This window comes from Bubalus kerabau, chromosome 1 (genome assembly GCF_029407905.1).
Source record: "Bubalus kerabau isolate K-KA32 ecotype Philippines breed swamp buffalo chromosome 1, PCC_UOA_SB_1v2, whole genome shotgun sequence".
Lineage (NCBI taxonomy): Eukaryota > Metazoa > Chordata > Mammalia > Artiodactyla > Bovidae > Bubalus > Bubalus kerabau.
In genome coordinates this window covers 104,661,261-104,681,951 of record NC_073624.1, presented here as the reverse complement: position 1 = coordinate 104,681,951, position 20,691 = coordinate 104,661,261, and positions in this window count along the sequence as shown.

Genomic DNA, 20,691 nt, shown 5'->3' with positions numbered 1-20,691 from the left:
GGTCAGGTGGTCTGCTATTCCCATTTCTTTCAGAATTTTCCACAGTTTATTGTGATCCACACAGTCAAAGGCTTTGGCATAGTCAATAAAGCAGAAATAGATGTTTTTCTGGAACTCTCTTGCTTTTTCAATGATCCAGTGGATGTTGGCAATTTGATCTCTGGTTCCTCTGCCTTTTCTAAAACCAGCTTGAACATCTGGAAGTCCATGGTTCACATATTGCTGAAGACTGGCTTGGAGAATTTTGAGCATTACTTTACTAGCGTGTGAGATGAGTGCAATTGTGTGGTAGTTTGAGCATTCTTTGGCATTACCCTTCTTTGGAATTGGAATGAAAACTGACCTTTTCCAGTCCTGTGGCCATTGCTGAGTTTTCCAAATTTGCTGGCATATTGAGTGCAGCACTTTCACAGCATCATCTTTCAGGATTTGAAATAGCTCAACTGGAATGCTATCACCTCCACTATATATATATTTAGAAAACACATAACTATATATTTAGAAAACACAAAAGAACAAACTGAGGAGTAAAGTTACTAGAAACAATTTAAAAAATGAATCAGGAGACATTACAAAATCAAAATATAAAAGCAAAAGATTTTCAATACATAAACCAAAGCGAGTTAGAAAAGTTAAAGGTAAATCAATCTTCTTTTAAATAGAAATAAAAAAAGATAAAACATTTAGGAAGAAACTTAACAATTGCATAGGACTTATACAGAGAAAACCTTAAAGCCCTAGTGAGGCATATTAAAAGCCTTGAATAAATGGAAACACGTAACTTGTTTGTGGAAAACAAAATGTCAGAATGTTAAGATGCTAATTCTCTCTAAATTAATCCATTGAATCAATATGACCTGCAATGAGGTAATTTTAAAGTAAAATTTTAACTTTGATCTGTTAAAATAAACGTACAGAACCAGCCAAGGAAATTAAGAAAACCAAGGGAGAAGCACTACAGAATATTAAAGTATAATAGAGTTACATAAATTAGAGTAGCTTGATACCAGTGAAGTTATAAAACCCTGGCTCTAAAATAATGCAGAAGAATCACCTAGGATGCATTTTAACTCTCAAACTTCCCTATGACTCAAACACTAAAAATTCTGATTTTGTAGGTCAAGGTTAGAGCATAAAAATATGCATTTCTTATAACAAGATGCCCAGATGATAACAACACAAGTGAAGTACAATTATCCTCCTCTTAACCAATCTACCAATTTAACTGATGAGCTCTATTTCCACTATGAAACATATCATCTGATGCCTTCTGCACACTGAAAACAGAGCCAATGGACCACATTCTGTTGCATTCACACTCTGTTCCCACAGGTGAGTCCATTGATTCCTTTCTTAGAAGCAAAACTAAAACTCAGAACTGTCTATACCTATATATACCAAATAATTACCTAATTTAATTAAATAATATATAAACCCACAAAATATAAGTTCTGAAAGAAGACTGTTTCTATGAAAACTAAGTTAAATGTTTTAGAAAAATACAACAGTAAATCGCTGAAAAAATATTTTGAACTAGAGTGGATGAGAAAACGCCAACAGACTAAGGTACAAATCAAAAAAAGCTAGAAGCATTCTTACTCGGATTACTCATGAAAGTCTTCCTCTAAGACTTGTCCCACTTTTTAAAAGGGTATAAGAACATCATTAAATTGAAAATTGATGATGCAAAAATTAACAGTAGAACCATAAATGCCTGAGATCTAATTCAAGAGACGGGCAAACATGCAGTCATACATTTTAAATTAAAATATTTATGGTATGATATATCTTTATGATTTTCTGCTCTAACCAGTTTTTATTATTATTATTAGATGTTGTTGTTGTTTATTCAGTAAGTCATGTCCAACTCTTTTTGAGATCCCATTGACCATGGCCTGCCAGACCCCTCTGTTCATGGGATTTCCCATGCAAGAACACTAGAGTGGGTTGCTGTTTCCTCCTCCAGGGAAACTTCCCCACCCAGCAATCAAACCCTTCTCTCCTGCATCATAGGTGAATTCTTTACCACTGAACCACCAGGGGAGCCACCAGGTTTTTTTTGTTGTTGTTGTTAAATGGGAAAATACTAATGCCAATCATATTGGCTAAAGGGACATCTTCTCTAATGAACAACTATTTGAGAAACATAATAGACAAATAGGTCAATTAAATAGTGTTCAGAGATGGATTAAATAGGACATTTGGAAAATATGTATTCCAAATAGATGGGAAGAAGATAGATAAATCAATTAAGGATGTTGAGAATATCAACTATTCATTTAGAAAAATATTACACAGCTGTATCCTTTGTGGAGAGCTTCCCTGGTGTCTCAGCAGTAAAGAATCTGCCTGCCAATGCAGTAGACACAGGTTTGTTCCCTGGGTCAGGAAGATCTATTGAAGAGGGGAATGGCTAACCATTCCAGTATTCTTGCCTGGGAAATCTCATGGACAGAGGAGCCTGGTGGGCTATAGTCCATTGGGTCGCAAAGAGTCAGACACAACTTAGGTACTAAGCAACAACAATCCTTTTTGTATTCTTACCAAAAAGTTTGAAAATAAAAACAAATACATAATACATGAAGGTAAAATATTCAAAAAAGCACTAAAAATTTAATTTAATTTACAATTATAATGAAGAAGACTTTTGAAGCATGACATTACATTTAATCATAAAGTATTAAAAGCAAGACAACAGGTCCAAGATAGAGTTGCTAATGCTAATCCCCACATTACCAACAGACAATCACCATTTTGGCTCTCCCAGAAAGGCAATTTTAAACTAGTCAGTCAGGAACCACCTGATCAGCATTAGCAGGGTCAGACGGCAATGGCACCCCACTCCAGTACCCTTGCCTGGAAAATCCCATGGACGGAGGAGCCTGGTGGGCTGAAGTCCACAGGGTCGCTAAGAGTCGAACACGACTGAGCGACTTCACTTTCACTCCTCACTTTCCTGCATTGGAGAAGGAAATGGCAACACACTCCAGTGTTCTTGCCTGGAGAATCCCAGGGACAGGGGAGCCTGGTGGGCTGCCATCTATGGGGTCGCACAGAGTCGGACACGACTGAAGCAACTTAGCAGCAGCTGCCTGATAGACCGGTGCCATTTCTGAAGGAAAGCAACTTTGCATTCACCAATGGAACAGACTGGTTCCAAATAGGAAAAGGAGTACGTCAAGGCTGTATATTGTCACCCTGCTTATTTAACTTCTATGCAGAGTACATCATGAGCAATGCTTGGCTGGAAGAAGCACAAGCTGGAATCAAGATTGCCAGGAGAAATATCAATAACCTCAGATATGCAGATGACATCACCCTTATGGCAGAAAGTGAAGAGGAACTAAAAAGCCTCTTGATGAAAGTGAAAAAGTTGGCTTAAAGCTCAACATTCAGAAAATGAAGATCATGGCATCTGGTCCCATCACTTCATGGGAAATAGATGGGGAAACAGTGGAAACAGTGTCAGACTTTATCTTGTTGGGCTCCAAAATCACTGCACATGGTGACTGCAGCCATGAAATCAAAAGCCGCTTACTTCTTGGAAGGAAAGTTATGACCAACCTAGATAGCATATTGAAAAGCAGAGACCTTACTTTGCCAACAAAGGTCCATTTAGTCAAGGCTATGATTTTTCCTGTGGTCATGTATGGATGCGAGAGTTGGACTGTGAAGAAAGCTGAGCACCAAAGAATTGATGCTTTTGAACTGTGGTGTTGGAGAAGACTCTTGAGAGTCCCTTGGACTGCAAGGATATCCAACCAGTCCATTCTGAAGGAGATCAGCCCTGGGTGTTCTTTGGAAGGAATGATGCTAAAGCTGAAACTCCAGTACTTTGGCCACCTCATGCCAAGAGTTGATTCATTGGAAAAGACTCTGATGCTGGGAGGGATTGGGGGCAGGAGGAGAAGGGGAGGACAGAGGATGAGATGGCTGGATGGCATCACTGACTCGATGGACAGTGAGTCTGAGTGAACTCCGGGAGTTGGTGATGGACAGGGAGGCCTGGCGTGCTGCGATTCATGGGATCGCAGAGAGTCAGACATGACTGAGCGACTGAATTGAACTGAACCTCTTCTTCACCTAGGTTGTTTGTTTTTTTGTTTTTCCCTTTTTCCTGCCCCCTTCTCCTTTAAAAAGTCTTTCATTTTGAACAGTTCTCCGGAGCTCCTCCTTTCCCTCTTCTAGACCAGATACTGCCCAATTCAAATTAATTTTTCCTCAAATAAACTCTTAAAATGTTTAGCACACTTCACTTTATCTTTTTAAACAGTTCTGCTAGTAACAGGAAGAAGCAGAAACTGAAGGAGACCCCGGCGGCCCCAGGAACAACAAGCAAGGTGACAAGATACCTGTTGAGCTCCGAGCTCACGGCGTCGCCTGCCTCAGGAGCTGCTGGGTCGGTCCGTCGGTCCCTCCCAGAGCCTTCGGGCTTCATTTGAAGGTGTCTTACTCCAGACACGGTCTGGAAACCAGTCGGGGTCGAACAGAGGGGCTGACTTAGAAACTCTGTTGGGAGTGGGATCACAGAACTGGATCCGGGTCTGACTGGGTCCACTTAAGCAGGATTGGGCCCAGTGTGAGGAGTCAGGTGAATAAAATTTTAAGTCCAAACAAGCAGGTATCCTTACCCAGGGTAATCTTGCTTTACAGTGGCTAAAGCTGAGAACATTTAACTTCGGTACGCTTAGCTTTTTAGGAGGTACCTTAGTGAAAAGGGGGTCTCAGGCCAGCACTCACTGTAAAGCTTAGAGGAAAAATTATTTCCCCTCCTCCTCAGGTTCTCCTGGCCAGGATGAGACCCCTGGGACACCCCACTGGCTCCAGAACCTGCAGGATGCTGGGGAAACTGGCTGAACCCGGCAGAGGGTGAGAATTCTCTAAGTCAGCTCTCCGAGATCGTGGTGCCTGGTGGAGGGAGGAAGGGAAAACTTCAAGTCATTCCTTTCTTTCCAGATTCGATTGGCAGGCAAATACATTTGTAAGATTTGGTCTGAATCGAATGGTGACTTGTGAATTTGCTGTCGGGTACCGACTGGTTGTTGACCTGTTTTCTCTCGGGGACAGCCATGCCCTTCTTGTCTCCTTTTGTGTCCTGAGAACTCGGCTTTCTGCCTAACTGGGGTATGTGGGTTCTTGGATTCTTGTGTGTGCAGACAGCTCCATTGTCAGGTTGGGAGCCCCCCAAAATAGGGCCAGACAGAATTGTGGGTTGCACTCCATTGGCACTGGAGTGGTACTGACTGTTGCCACCTCAGGGATCCCGGCATGATGCATGCAAGTAGAGGGTTCTCAAGTGCCAGTTCATGGGCCTAGAATCAAACCAAGACCCAGGTACCCAGAGCTCCCCACTCCCTCACCTCACCCCACCCTACTGACATCTTTCTCTTTTTTTGATCTCCCTGTGTCTAGTTGTCTCTCGGAATTAAGGGTTCTCCACTAGTGTCCTATTTATTAATCTTAGACAAGAATGTGTTTATATACCTATTAATGTTTACAAAATTACATTACTACTAACAGAATTGGCCTCAAAAAAGCTGAATTTTAGATTCACCTACAGGTAACTAAAGGATTATAACAAGAATAAAAATCAGTTGCCCTTTGGAAAAGGTGACTTGGTGAGAAGTCAGAAGGATATCTAACGATCTGGGATGGCCACTGCATAATTGAGCAGCTTAAGCGAAAATTATGCATCCTTATTAAGTATGAACTCAATAACCAAGACTTTATTGATTGAAAATTATTCTAAAGAGTGTCTTGAAAAAGTATTATTACATTTTGTTATATTTTCTACTTTAATTTTTAAATAATGAGAAATTAATTGAAATACATTTTATTTATATTTAACTCAGAAATGTTAATATTTGACAGTTTAGAAATAAATAGAACAGATTTAGCAAACGTTATTAAAGACAAACCATGTAATATAAACATGAATTGTATCTTTTACTTAGTATTCTGGCTAACAGTAAAATCTACATCTATGCTTACATGGTGGCTTTTAGTAAATTTCAGAATATGGTAGATAATAAGTTGACCAGTGTTTGCTATTTAAAGAAAAAATTACTTGTACTTTTTTTTAAACTGCTGAGTTTCCCATATTGAAAATCTCATTGGTGAGAATCTGAGAATGAAGACAGGCATATTTCATTTGTATCCCCCAAAAGGATGGTAGTTCTAGAATTTTGTGTTGGGTAGGGACTAGAAATAGTTTCTTAGTGGAAGTTGACAGGACTGTTTAATGAGTTGGGGCCCAGGGGGTATATACCAAAATCATGAAAAGAATTTCTAAGATCTCTGTGAAATATGATTTACTGAACAGAAAAGGATGCAAGTCAGTTGAAGAGAATCAGAAATTTCAGTGAAACTGGGAGTCTTCCTAATAGTTGTTTTTCTATCTTCTATGAAATTAGCCATCTTCTGTGTTTGCTGTAGATTTTTCTTTTCCTAAAGTCTCAAAAAAAGGATGAATGGGACAACATCACTGAAAGGCTCTTTGGGGATTTTTCTAATGATAATTCATTCTGAAAAGGATCTCTGCACTCCTGTGGCATAGCTTTGCACCTGCAATGCAGTATAGTTTTATGCTCTCAGATAACCAATGGTTTCTCTCTATGATATGAGTGCTTTTGTGTCTTAATATACATGAGAAATACCTGGGATTAAATTTAGTGCTATATTTAGCAAAAGTGAGTGCTTCTTCATACTAAAACTAAATATATATTTCCTTTTGCATTTTTTGCCAATATAGTCACTATTTATTCAGGAAAAAAATGGCTACCTCTCACACCACACACACACACACACACACACACATATATATATATATATATATATATATATATATATATATATATATATATAAATGCTATTCCTACCCTACATACTTTTTGACCCAGGCCAGAATACTGGCATGGGTAGCTGTTCCCCTCTCCAAAGGATCTTCCCAATCCAGGGATTGAACCCAAGTCTCCCACATTGAGGGCAGATTCTTTACCAGCTGAGCCACCAGGGAGGCCCAAGAATAATGGAGTGGGTAGCTTATCCCTTTTCCAGCAGATCTTCTGACCCAGGAATCAAAATGGGGTCTCCTGCAGTGCAGGCAGATGCTTTGAGCTTCTACAATCTCCAATACTTTGGCCACCTGATGCAAAGAACTGACTCACTGGAAAAAACCCTAACGCTGGGAAAGATTGAAGGTAAGAGGAGACGGGGATGACAGAGGATGAGAGAGTTGGAGGGCATCACCAACTCGATGAAAATGAGTTTGAGCAAGCTCTGGGAGTGGGGATGGACAGGGAAGTCTGGTGTGCTACAGTCCCTGGGGTTGTAAAGTCGGACACGACTGAATGACTGAACTGAACTGAACCCTATCCACACACACCCACACTGACACACAAATTTTCAGGGCTTATCATGTGTCAAACATGATATTTGTACCCTGGAGGCACAGAACTAACAAGTGATATTATACCACTGCACCAGAGAGTCATAAATGTGGACAAATCACAAGGTTTTAGTGGTGTGAGAGGAGAGGACAATTGTCACTTAGATGTGTCTCCTGCCCAACCCTCTCATTTCATGGAGGAATGAAATTGCAATCATAAGTAAACAATAAAACACCTTTTTAAAAAAAATATGCAAAAATTGGAGGCCAAACCTCACAGCTTTAATACACTGAGGGAAATGTAATTTTACAGGCATGGGGAAAGGTGTTCTCTTCCCTCTTGCCCAGAGTATAGAAGGATGTTCAGGCTTCAGGAGTTTCACAGAAATCAGCTCTGCTGGGGCCCCATGGAGGAAGAAGGGGGGTTTGTTGTAGGCATGTAGTGCAGTATGCAATAACAGTATCTAGGAGAAGTGATAATAATAGCAACATGAAAAGGCTGCTAGAAATAAGGAAAGGAAGCAAGCTGTGGATACCACGTTGTACACTACAGGACTTATGTCTGAGTAGAAAGGAGAATCTGCCTAGAGTGCAGTTGGGGAGGGGGGGGAATGGCAATATATGGCTTGGAATACACACAGTGTGATGCTGTGTTGAAAGTAAACACTGTGTGTCTATAACACATCATAAATAGAGAAGTACAGATAGAATCCCTGTGTAGACAAATATGGTAAGTGTTAAGAGCAGTTAACACTGGGTGGTTGGATAACTGCAACTTGAATAGTCTTTATATAATTTTATGTTTTCCATGTTTCCTGTGATTGGAAAGTATGCTTTATAAGACGCAGTACTTTATAATAAGAACAGTTAACAATGTTAAGATGATTTTCATCTTTACTCTTATTTGGTCAGTAAAAATCATGAAAACAAATTGGTGCATTAGGAAAATTCTCTAGATAGACATCTAGCTTTAGAAATTGCAAAGTTACTGAATTGTTCTATTTGAATTAGCACTTTAAATATAAGGTTCATTGTTATGTTTAGCTTTATGTCAAAGGTATAGAATAATAGTCTATAAAATCTTTTATTATTTTTGTTGGAGCACATATTTACCTACCAATTGAACTTAGTTTTTAAAAAAGGAAAAGCCACTTATTCTTTCAAGGATGAAATTATAAAAGTTTCCTTTTAAATCATATTATCGTATTAAATTGTACAAATAACTACTTCCTAGTTGAATTTTATCTTTTATTTACCATCCAGATGCAATGGAGAAAAAATTAAAAAATAAAATTCTAGGCTATATAAAAATACTGCTAACATAACATTTATTCTCCATTTAAATAGCAGTGCAGGCACACGGCAGAGGAGCTATTTCCATATGGCATGCATAAACACCCTGGTTAGTGGTCCCTGAAGAGTTTCTGTGCTGTAATATGTTTGAATGCTGGGGAAATATTTCTATAGAATTTTCCACATTTTTTTACTTTTTCTTATAAGTTTTTCATATTTATTTTAAATCATATGTCTTTATTACTACTTTTTTTATATAAAGTACTCTTTAACAACTGTCAAATCTGTTGAATATCTTTGCTTACTGTGTTCTGCTTTCCTTGAAGATAGAAAACTGATTTCTAAGGAAAACCAAAAAAATATATATATATGTATATAATGTATGCATGTATACCTTTGTATATTAGATCAGATCAGTCGCTCAGTCATGTCTGACTCTTTGTAACCCCATGAATCACAGTACACCAGGCCTCCCTGTCCATCACCAACTCCCGGAGTTCACTGAGACTCATGTCCATCGAGTCAGTGATGCCATCCAGCCATCTCATCCTCTGTCGTCCCCTTTTCTTCCCATTATCAGAGTCTTTTCCAATGAGTCAACTCTTCGCATGACGTGGCCAAAGTACTGGAGTTTCAGCTTTAGCATCATTCCTTCCAAAGAAATCCCAGGGCTGATCTCTTTAAGAATGGACTGGCTGGATCTCTTTGCAGTCCAAGGGACTCTCAAGAGTCGTCTCCAACACCACAGTTCAAAAGCATCAATTCTTCGGCGCTCAGCCTTCTTCACAGTCCAACTCTTACATCCATACATGACCACAGGAAAAACCATAGCCTTGACTAGACGAACCTTTGTTGGCAAAGTAATGTCTCTGCTTTTGAATATGCTATCTAGGTTGGTCATAACTTTCCTTCCAAGGAGTAAGCATCTTTTAATTTCATGGCTGCAGTCACCATCTGTAGTGATTTTGTAGCCCAGAAAAATAAAGTCTGACACTGTTTCCACTGTTTCCCCATCTATTTCCCATGAAGTGATGGGACCAGATGCCATGATCTTCATTTTCTGAATGTTGAGCTTTAAGCCAACTTTTTCACTCTCCACTTTCACTTTCATCAAGAGGCTTTTTAGTTCCTCTTCACTTTCTGCCATAAGGGTGGTGTCATCTCAATATCTGAGGTTATTGATATTTCTCCTGGCAATCTTGATTCCAGCTTGTGCTTCTTCCAGTCCAGCTTTTCTCATGATGCACTCTGCATATAAGTTAAATATACAGGGTGATAATATATAGGTGTGTACATATATGTACATGCAAACATACATATATATCATAGACAAAGGAGTCTGATGGGTTAAGTCCATGGGTTCACAAAAGAGTCAGACACCTCTTAGCAAGTAAACCACCACATAGATACATACAGGACATCATGGGATTTATGCTTGAAAAATAAATTATAGCAGACAAATACCTGGTAGGAAGAGATGTGGCAGAAAGGGGTTTTCCTTTCCTTGTCAATTCTCAAGGGAGAATTCACACCAAACTCAGGAAAAACAAATAAGGTTGCTTTAATCGCCTTCTCCCTTCCATTTTATGGATATATCTCTGTTAATACATTTCCTATTGTGTTTCTCAGAAGCTTAATCCCTGGAAATAGTACTGGAAAAAATATCATGGTCAAGAAATATGGTAGAAAGCTACACAGTAATAGTTCTTTCTGTAAGAACATTAGAATATTAAAGGCTCTAAGAAATCCTATGATAAATAAATCTGTCCAGTTTTTCCCAAATATCTACTGCAATGAAGATGTATTTAAAATAATACTAAATGGCACCCATACAACACATTATCCAATCCATGTATGTCATTATCACACTTACCTTTTAGACAATAAAGTCATAAATGTTCTAAATTTTAATATTTTTCTGAGTTTTCTTCCTTTTCGTTTTTAATTCTTGCCTCTTTCCACTATTGTTCCCCCACTTGCTCACAAACTTTGTTTACTTAGTCACTAATGTTTATTTAAAACACCTGCACTGTTTGCTACATTAGGTTCATGTAAGTGTTTCTCATTCCCCTTCCTTCCTCTCTTTGTTACTAATTACCCTTTTCAAAACCTGAGTATTTGCATGGACCATTCCTTCTGTTTCAACTATTTTCCTCCAACTTCAACTTGCAAATCTGTATTTATCCCCTTTTGCCACCCCTACACACAAATGCAGAGGGTTAGGTATGTTCACTACCTGCTACCTTAGTTCTGGGTGTTTTCATTATCACAGCACACTTATGTAATTGGCCTTGCATTTATCTCTCATGCTACACACTCTGAGAGGTAGAAACTTTTCTGTCCTTTCCGCTGTTACATTCTCCAAATCTACTATAATATGCAGAGTATATACACGTTTGTGAAATTAATGAATGGATAATACTGCTAACACACATGTATTTGTCAACGATTTCTGAATATGTTTACACAAAGAGTATGTTATTATAAGAATTTCATTGTTTGAGTGAAGTTGCTGTTGTAAAAGCTTACGTTGTTGAGTAAATTGGTAATTTCCATGATTGAATGATGATTTGTTTATGCAGCATTGATTCCATGGAGACAGGTAACAGCACCTTGTAGTCTAACAGTTCTTTACAAATACTAATCTGAACCAATCAATTTTTGAAAAGTGACTTTGTACTTATAGACATACCTAGTCAGAACAGCAAAAACATCCTCTGTTTGGTAAAAAATACATATATTTTGCTTGTTAATAAAGACTATCAGACTCCCCCAAATCCCAAACAAAGATACATTTAAAGTTATCTACATTTGAATGAAAAATATACTGTGATTAACTATATTGCATGCTTGGTTTGTTTAAAACATGGTATGATATGAGGACCAAAAAATTCTCTTTACTGAACGTGGATCATATCTAATTTCAGTACAGCACACTGGAAATTTAAACACAGAGAAGGATAATATAATGAAAAAAACTTCGTTAAATGCATCACGTCATGCCAAGAAAATATTAAATATGTATTATGTCTTGATAGGTTGATTCATTTGGCTTATCAATAATTAATCAGTCTGAAAGCTCCAGATAATTGATAAATATCAAAGACTTTTAGTAGCATAGAATCTACAGACTTCATATGTCAATGGAAATGAACAAAAGTTTAAAAAAAGGGTGCTTTAAAATGAATAAACTAAATCTAAAAGGTTCGCATTCTGAAATGGTTGCTTTTATAAAGAAATGAGTGTGATGACAGGAAGGTAAAAACAATACCATCTCTAGGAATAGTTAGATCATCTGCATGAGCAAAAATGCCAATAAAGCAAGCTTGCTGCCAGTTCCTCTTCTGAAAATATTAGATATGCATCCAACTCACAATCAGTCTGGGCAGAGGAGGAAGAAATAATTTACACAAATGAAATTGACAGATTATCACTTCAGCCATTTGCATTAATTCTATTCTCCAAATATATAAGAAAAGTTATAATTAACCATGTTGAATTCCTTTATGTTTCATAACTCACTCAAAAAATTAACTCCTTTATGTTTCTCTTTCAATTGTAATAACCATAATTTTGAGAATAATAATAATAATGATTGATATTTTAATTTCTCACAGTCCCTGTCACTAATGTGTGTACTTTAATGTCTGTGATCCCACAGAGTCAATTCTATGAGCAAGAATCTTATCTGTTTTCTTTATCACTATGTGCCCCCAGACTAAAACATCTCCTGGCATTTAGCAGGCATACAGCAGGTATCCCACACAATTCTTAGTGGAGTGGAATAATATATTCCACTAAGAATGAATGAATATTCAGTATGTGAGACAAGCAAAGAAGGAGAGCCCTTGGACAAACACAGAGATTCTTGTAAGACTTCTTAGAAGAGAAATTGCCTTCAGTCTTTTATTCTGTACACTAAAAATTTCAGGTGCTTCTAAAACTTCTTCTAATAATATAGTTTCTAGGTTTTACCAGTTTCACAATCCAAATAACTGTTGTAAATCTCTAAAAATTTTTGATTTTTGATTAAAAAAATATTGATTCAAAACTGAATACAATAATGCCAAAAGAGTCTGTCTGGCACAGAGAATAGAATAGTCAGATGTGTACTTCTTATGATTTATTCCTTGCATTTCTATTAGTCCAAACTAAGAATAGGTCCTTCCCTGTGTCCTGCATCATTTGAATGAAAAGTTGATTGACAGCTTTAGGTTATATAGCTTTTCTCCTAGTGTGCAGGTGCTTACCCATAAGTGCCCAAGCGAAATCTATGGTGGAAAGCAAAAACCACAATGCTAATTTATTATAATCATGGCATGATATACCCCCAGGACCCTATGAGTCATCTCTTACATCTTGGTGCACCTGTGCCAACCTGTGCTGGCAGTTTTATCTTGCTTTGTCACAATGATGTGGCTGGAAACCAAGTAGTGGTACTTGACCACAATAGGGAAGATTGCTAGGTGTGTTTTGATCACCATTGTCCAAGCAGGGGAGGGAAAGATGACTGCATCCAGAATGGGGTGCAGCCCACTCATGTTTGACTAACGTCACCTAGCAATCATACTGCTGCTAAACCTCTTTCTGCTGCTGCTGCTAAGTCGCTTCAGTTGTGTCCGACTCTGTGCCATCCCATAGATGGCAGCCCACCAGGCTCCCCCATCCCTGGGATTCTCCAGGCAAGAACACTGGAGTGGGTTGCCATTTCCTTCTCCAGTGAATGAAAGTGAAAAGTGAAAGTGAAGTCGCTCAGTCGTGTTCGACTCTTAGCAACCCCATGGACTGCAGCCCACCAGGCTCCTCCATCCATGGGATCTTCCAGGCAAGAGTACTGGAGTGGGGTACTATCGCCTTCTCCGAAACCTCTTTCTACAGAGTGACAATTCATAAATACCAAAATACTGACGTTTACTTTTATTCCATAAAATTGTCTCTTATTTATCTCAGCCTGTATTCTAAACTATTGAGATCAGTTGTTTTTTTTTATTGAGTTATAATTGATCTAAACTATACTAGTTTTAACAGTACAGCATTATGATTTTATATATGTATATACGGTAAAGTGATTACTACAGTAAATTTACTTAACATCCATCATCACACATGGTTAAAAATATTTTTTTCTTGTGATGAAAGCTTTTAATATCTACTCTCTTTGTTGCATGTGTGCTCAGTTATATCTGAGTCTTTGCAACCCCATGGGCTCTAGCCTGCCAGGAATTTTCCAGGCAGAAATACTGGAGGGGGTTGCCATTCTACTCCAGGGGATCTTCCCAACTCAGGGATCAAACCAGCATCTCTTGTGTCTCCTGCATTGGCAGGCAGATTAGTAACTTTCAAATTTATAATACAGTATTGCTAACTAGAGTTACCAGCTTTGCATTACATCCCTAGGATTTACAGAAAGTTTGTACCTTTTGACCACCTTCACCTATTTCAACTGAGATTATTTTGAACATTCTTTTTATCATCCATCATATTAGTTACCTCACTTAGCTTTTTTGTCAACAACAAACTTTAGTAACATGGTTTCTCTGTCACCCTCCAAATTATTGATTAAAACTTGGGTGATTAATCAATATTTTTCTACTACTAAACCAGTTCCAAATTGATCTTTGACTTGACTGCTGTATCTATTTTTCTACAGTGATAATGAAAGAGATTTTGTCATGTTCCTCACGTATCACCAACTTCAATTTTTTAATAAAGGTTTCTCCTCTTTTTTCAAGATGGAGGTTTTTTAATTGATAGAAAAAATAGAAAGCAAGAAAGTTGATGTATACATATTAACATAAATAGTAATAGATTTTAACACTTAAATTCATTTCTTATAACTAGAAAAAATAGCATTTAACTTTATTTTGATCCAAATAAATACTGATTTTTATATTTAGAAGTTAATGTCTCAAATTCAGTTGCTAATTTTGTCTTTCACATATTTTGCTGTGCAAATAAAAATAAAGATTTATTAAGAAATGTTTTTGGTGTGTAACTGATTTACAATGTTGTGTTAATTTCAGGTGTGCAACAAAATGAATCAGTTATACATATACATATATCCGCTCTTTTTTAGATTCTTTACCCATACAGTCATTACAGAGTATTGAGTAGAGTTGCCTGTGCTATACAGTAGGTCCTTATTAATTATCTATTTTATATATAGTAGTGTGTCTATGTCAATCCCAATCTCCCAATTTATCCCTCCCTGCCCCCAGCCTGGTAACCATAAATTTGTCTTCTATAGGACATATTTTGAAATTTGAGACAATATAGAGATTGCAAGTAACTAATTTGAACTAATTTTGTTAGTAAATATGAAAATCTGAAATAATAATTTTCTGGAAAATAAGCTTATCAAAACTGACAATAAAAAATAGTCTAAAAAGAACCTACCAAAAAAAGCAATTTTAAAACTATCAAAGAGATACTCTGCTCTCCAAAAATATTGTTAGTCCAAGTTGACTTCACAAGAAAAACTATCTGTAATTTAATCTACCCAGGAGAAAAAGGAGTAAAACTTTTTAGTATTTTTTTCTCTGTCATATAAGAAAACAATTTTGATTTTGCATACAAAGAACAACCATTATGAATTATTAATGGGATAAAATGTCAGCAAACATGATTAAATCCCTAGGAATAATTTTAACAAGAAGGTTATGTTTCAGTAATAAATGTTCCAAATGTCTTTGGTTTATTAGAAGAAATGTTTGTTCCTCATTTATATTCCACATCTATGGAGAGTTGCCTCCAAAAAATTTTCATGTTTTCTTTAGGGATGAAGGCTGAAAAAGCACCATCTATCAGGGACACGTTGACCTCATGGCAAAGGGAAAGGCTGATAGTCCTTAAACTTTCTGTCGATAATTATATCTGTCACAACTCATGTGCTCAGAGCAAGTAATGTGGCCAAATCGATGATAGTTGAATGAGGAGTTATAATCTTTCACAAGGATTAGAGGTAAAAAATTAGTACAAAACAACAACAACAAAATCTACTTCCTGAATTAATTGTAACCCCGATAACAAACCCGATTTAAAAAGAAATACATGGTTGTATCTCACTTATGAATGCCGATGCAAATGATCAGTAAGATGAATGAGAGTTTATTACTCCACAAACTGGGATTCATTCCATGTATTCAAACATAATAATTTAACAGTAGAAAAATATAATAACTATCTTGTTAATACATCTAGGAAAAAGTGTGATCAATTCCATAGACACTGAAAAAGCATTCAACAAAAATTTAAGACTCATTTTTGTTCTAAAAATCCTCATTAAAATAAGAACTGGTTGGTACTTTCTTATAACACTAGGCCAGCATTATATGCAATGGGACCACACTGGAGGCATTTAAACAAAATGATACTGCAAACAGGTTCTCTGACAGCATTGTAATAATAGTCTACTAAATGTATTAGGCAATGAATTGAGATAATAAAGAAAATTAAAGACATTAAAAATTAAAAATAGAAAAGATTAAACTATAACTACTTTCAGCTGTAATTGTGTATGTGGAAACAGTAAAGAATCTATATAATTTCTACAAAAACAAAAAAATTTAGATTAGTACCTTGGTATTCAGAAAACAATTTCCTCCATTTTATACAAAGAGTAACTATTAGGGGACAAAGCTGTAAAGTAAATATTGCAATTACCATTGCAGCCAAATGACAAAATACCTAGGAATAAACTCAAGAAATATACAAGACCTATATGAGAAAAATTGAAAGGCCATAAAAGGTTTAAAAAAATGGTAAGATTTTCCATATTTATAATTAGGAAAACAAGTTTATAATGATGTCAAATCTCTTTATGTATATAAATGTAATATTATCTCTATAAAATTACTAATACATTTTAATTAAACTGTACAACTGAAAGTTTTAAAAGAAAAAAGCCAAAAAGCAAGAGTAGCCTGTCTGAAAAAAGGAGAGCAACAAGGTAGGAACAGCCCTATTTGTTATTAAAATATAAAGCCTCAAAGTTTAAATAGAAGGTCTAGAAATATACCCAGATATATTAACGGACTTATGATATTAATGAATATTATTGGGCAATTGCAGAGAAGGCAATGGTACCCCACTCCAGTACTCTTGCCTGGAAAATCCCTTGGATGGAGGAGCCTGGTAGGCTGCAGTCCATGGGGTCGCTAAGAGTTGGACAAGACTGAGCGATTTCACTTTCACTTTTCACTTTCCTGCATTGGAGAAGGAAATGGCAACCCACTCCAGTGTTATTGCCTGGAGAATCCCAGGGACGGGGGAGCCTGATGGGCTGCCGTCTCTGGGGTTGCACAGAGTCGGACACAACTGAAGCAACTTAGCATTGGGCAATTGTGGAATCATCTTGAAAAAGGTAAAGTTGGATCTTTACTTCATATTATACTCCAGAATAAACTCTAAATCAAAAATTTGAGAATAAAAATAAAATCATGATCTATTTAGAGAATCTCAGATGGTAAAGAATCTGCCTGCAATGCAGAAGACATGAGTTCGATCCCTGGGTCAGGATGATCTCCTGGAGAAGGGAATGACTTGCCCACTCCATCTTGCCTTGAGAATTCCATGGATAGAGGAGCCTGGCAGGCTACAGTCCATGGGGTCGAAAAGAGTTGGACATGACTGAGTGACTAACACTTTCATTTTTAATCTAGAGAACAGAGGGACAAAAACAAACTAAAACTTGAAAAAGTCCTCTTGATTGAGCTATGGAGACATAGTTACTTTTCAGATTAGTGGCTTGGAGGTCGCAGTAGTCTGTAGTACCAGGGAAACAGAAGCTGGATAGCTAAGGACATGATAGATAGATAGATTTAATTCAAGGAATTGGTTTAGATTATTATGGAAGGTAAATGTAGGGGTGGGGCTGGCTAGGCAAGACCAACATCTGGAGTACAGACCATCAGGAAGGACAGGCTGAAAATATGCATGGAGGCACTGACGCTGCACTCAACAGGTGGAATTTCTTCTTCCTCTCAGAGACATCATTTCTGCTCTTAAGTTCTTTCCACTGGTTATTTCAGGCCTATCCAGATTACTGAGGATACTCTCCTTTACTGTTTCTATAAAATGCCTTCACAGCAACACCTTGTTTGCATTTGATTGAATAAACCAGGGGAGTAGCCTCTCCAAGCTGACACAAAAACCTGTCCATCCCATGGGAAAACAAATGCTCTCAAGGGAGGGCTGTGTTCTATCTCAGTGTCCAAGAGACATCATATTAAAGTTATTTTAAAAAATTAAGAAATGCTCTTTTCCTACCTTTCAATATGTTGTAAGTTTTTTCTTGAGAAATATGTAGGATAAAAGCAAAAGAAGTGTTAAGTATAGTGAAAGTGAAAGTCACTCAGGCCTGTCTGTCTCTTTGCGACCCCATGGACTATACAATTGCAAATTAAGGAATGAAAGTAGTAACTTCAAGAACCTGTTGCTGCTGCTCCTGCTGCTTCTGCTGCTAAGTCACTTCAGTCGTGTCCGACTCTGTGCGACCCCAGAGACGACAGCCCACCAGGCTCCCCCGTCCCTGGGATTCTCCAGGCAAGAACACTGGAGTGGGTTGCCATTTCCTTCTCCAATCAAGAACCTGTTAGGAAATTATAAAAAACACTAGGTATTTCAAGCACAAAGGGAATTAATACAGAAGAAAAAACTGGGAGTTTACAGAAAAATTGGAAAAGCTTGAAGAAAAATATAAGGAATAAACAGTTACTAGTTCTTTAGATCACAAAGCAGCAAACTGCAATCAAGGTCAGAAAACCACCACACAAGTTCAAAAAGCCCCATTTGCTCTCAACCCCCCACCCAATGACTGGCAGTGGAACATGGAGTCTAGCTGGATGCTGCAGAAACACACATCTACTCAAGCTTAATGCAACTGCCAGAGGAAGAATGGTTTTTGCTTCTCTTTTTCTTTCCAAATCTTCTGTGAGCACCTCTTATTAGAAGAGCATAAATTGCATCATAATTGTTAAACCAACATATCCTAGAAATGTAATTTCCAGATTTTCAGTCCCTTGTGATAGAGTAGAAAGCATAGAAAAGAGTGGAAATGAATGACACAGCCAACAAAGAGATTCAGAGACAAATCAGCATCAAGAAATTGCAACATACTTCATGAAGACATAAACCAGATGGAAGGGTTCTGATAAACAAAGTGGAAGAGGCAGAAGTCTAGAATATGCAAATGATCACACTGCAGTGAATGAGGTAGCCCATTCTTGCAGTGTAATTATAAACAGGCATAGCCTCAGGGTGAACAGGTATAGAAGATAAAGAAAAGGTGAATGTATGGATAAAGATTAATTAAAGATATTTTTATTAACCACTGTCCCAGTTGCTCCCATCTCTACAATCTTATCCACAATCAAAAAGAATTTAAAGTGACCAAAATCAATTTATTTTCTCTAAATACTTGTGGGAAGGTAAATAAGGGGAACTCACATAAGCACTAACACCCAATGCATACCCCTCATCATGTTATTTGTGAGGCCACTGACCTTTTGTACATTGAAAACAAGGCTATATTTTGCAGCTCCTCCTATTGAGAAGTAGAATCTCTTTTCCAATCTCTGGAATCTGGACTGCTCCTTGTGACTTATTTTGAACAACAGAATGTGGCAAAAATGACCCTATGTGAGTTCTGGAAACTCGTGTCCTCGTCCACTTGAAATCCCAGCATGGAAGACCACATAAAGAAGCCTGCCTCTCTGTCTGGCCCTGCCTTCCGAGCCTCAAAATTGAGATCATCAATCTCAGGCAAACTTCCAACCGAATGAACCCACGTGAAGTAAAGTGAAGTCGCTCACCTGAAGTCGCTCAGGTGTTTCCGACTCTTTGTGACCATGGACTGTAGCCTACCAGGCTCCTCCATCCATGGGATTCTCCAGGCAAGAATACTGGAGTGGTAGCCATTTCCTTCTCCAGGGGATCTTCCCAACCAGGGATCGGACCCTGGTCTCCTGCATTGCAGGCAGATGCTTTACCCTCTGAACCACAAGGGAAATCCCTGGTAGGGGAGTGAGTGAACCCAAATGAAACAAGCAGAAGAGGATGAGAAGTATGTTGTGGTGGTGGTGGTTAGCCACAGAGTCTGGGAGTGTTTTGTCTACAAAAAAAGGCTAAGTTTAATGTTACTCAAGCTTCAGCTCCCTGCACACTCAACACAATTAAAATTTGTCCTGTCCACAAACTCACCGTTCCTTCCCTTTCTTTGGTTTTAACTTGTTCAAATACTGCATACTCAAGGAGGTCTTTTCTAACTACCTTATATTAAATTATAACCACAATCAGCACCACCCTCTCCTAGGAGACAGAGATTTCTGTTTGTGTCATTCACTACAATTTACTGAGTAGTCTCCCAAGTCTCTTGCATTACAGGTAGATTTTTTACCCACTGGGGCTTTCCTGGTGGCTCAGATTGTAAAGAATCTGCCTGCAATGCAAGAGACATGGGTTCAGTTTGGATTTGGAAGATCCCTTGGTGAAAGGATGTCTACCTATTGCAGTATTCTTGCCTGGAGAATCCCATGGACAGAGGAGCCTGACAGGCTACAGTCCATGGGCTTGCAAAGAGTTGCATATGACTAAAAGTGAAATACTTTTACTTTCACTTTTTTCTTTGCTTACTGAGCCATTCGGCCATACCCTGAATTAATAGGGCATGAGCAGTAAAATATCAATTCTAACACTCACCTTTGAGTAAAAGAGGGATCATAACTTTGGGCCTATAAAGATGGAAATGTAATTTTCTAGCATCCCCTAAGGGATCAACAGGGAATAATATTTGTTTTATGACCATAATGTGAATGCTATTTACTGGTTTTTGTATTTTAAAATTTATAGATAAATTATTCAAGACAATTATGAAATAAATGTTATTAATCTCAACAACAAAAAAATGAAAGCCTCCATAATAGATACTAGAAAAATAAGTGGGGAAGAAATAGGGCTATAATAACTCTATTGTACATAATGGGAAGAGAAAAATAAAAGCTCTGTCTAAAGTC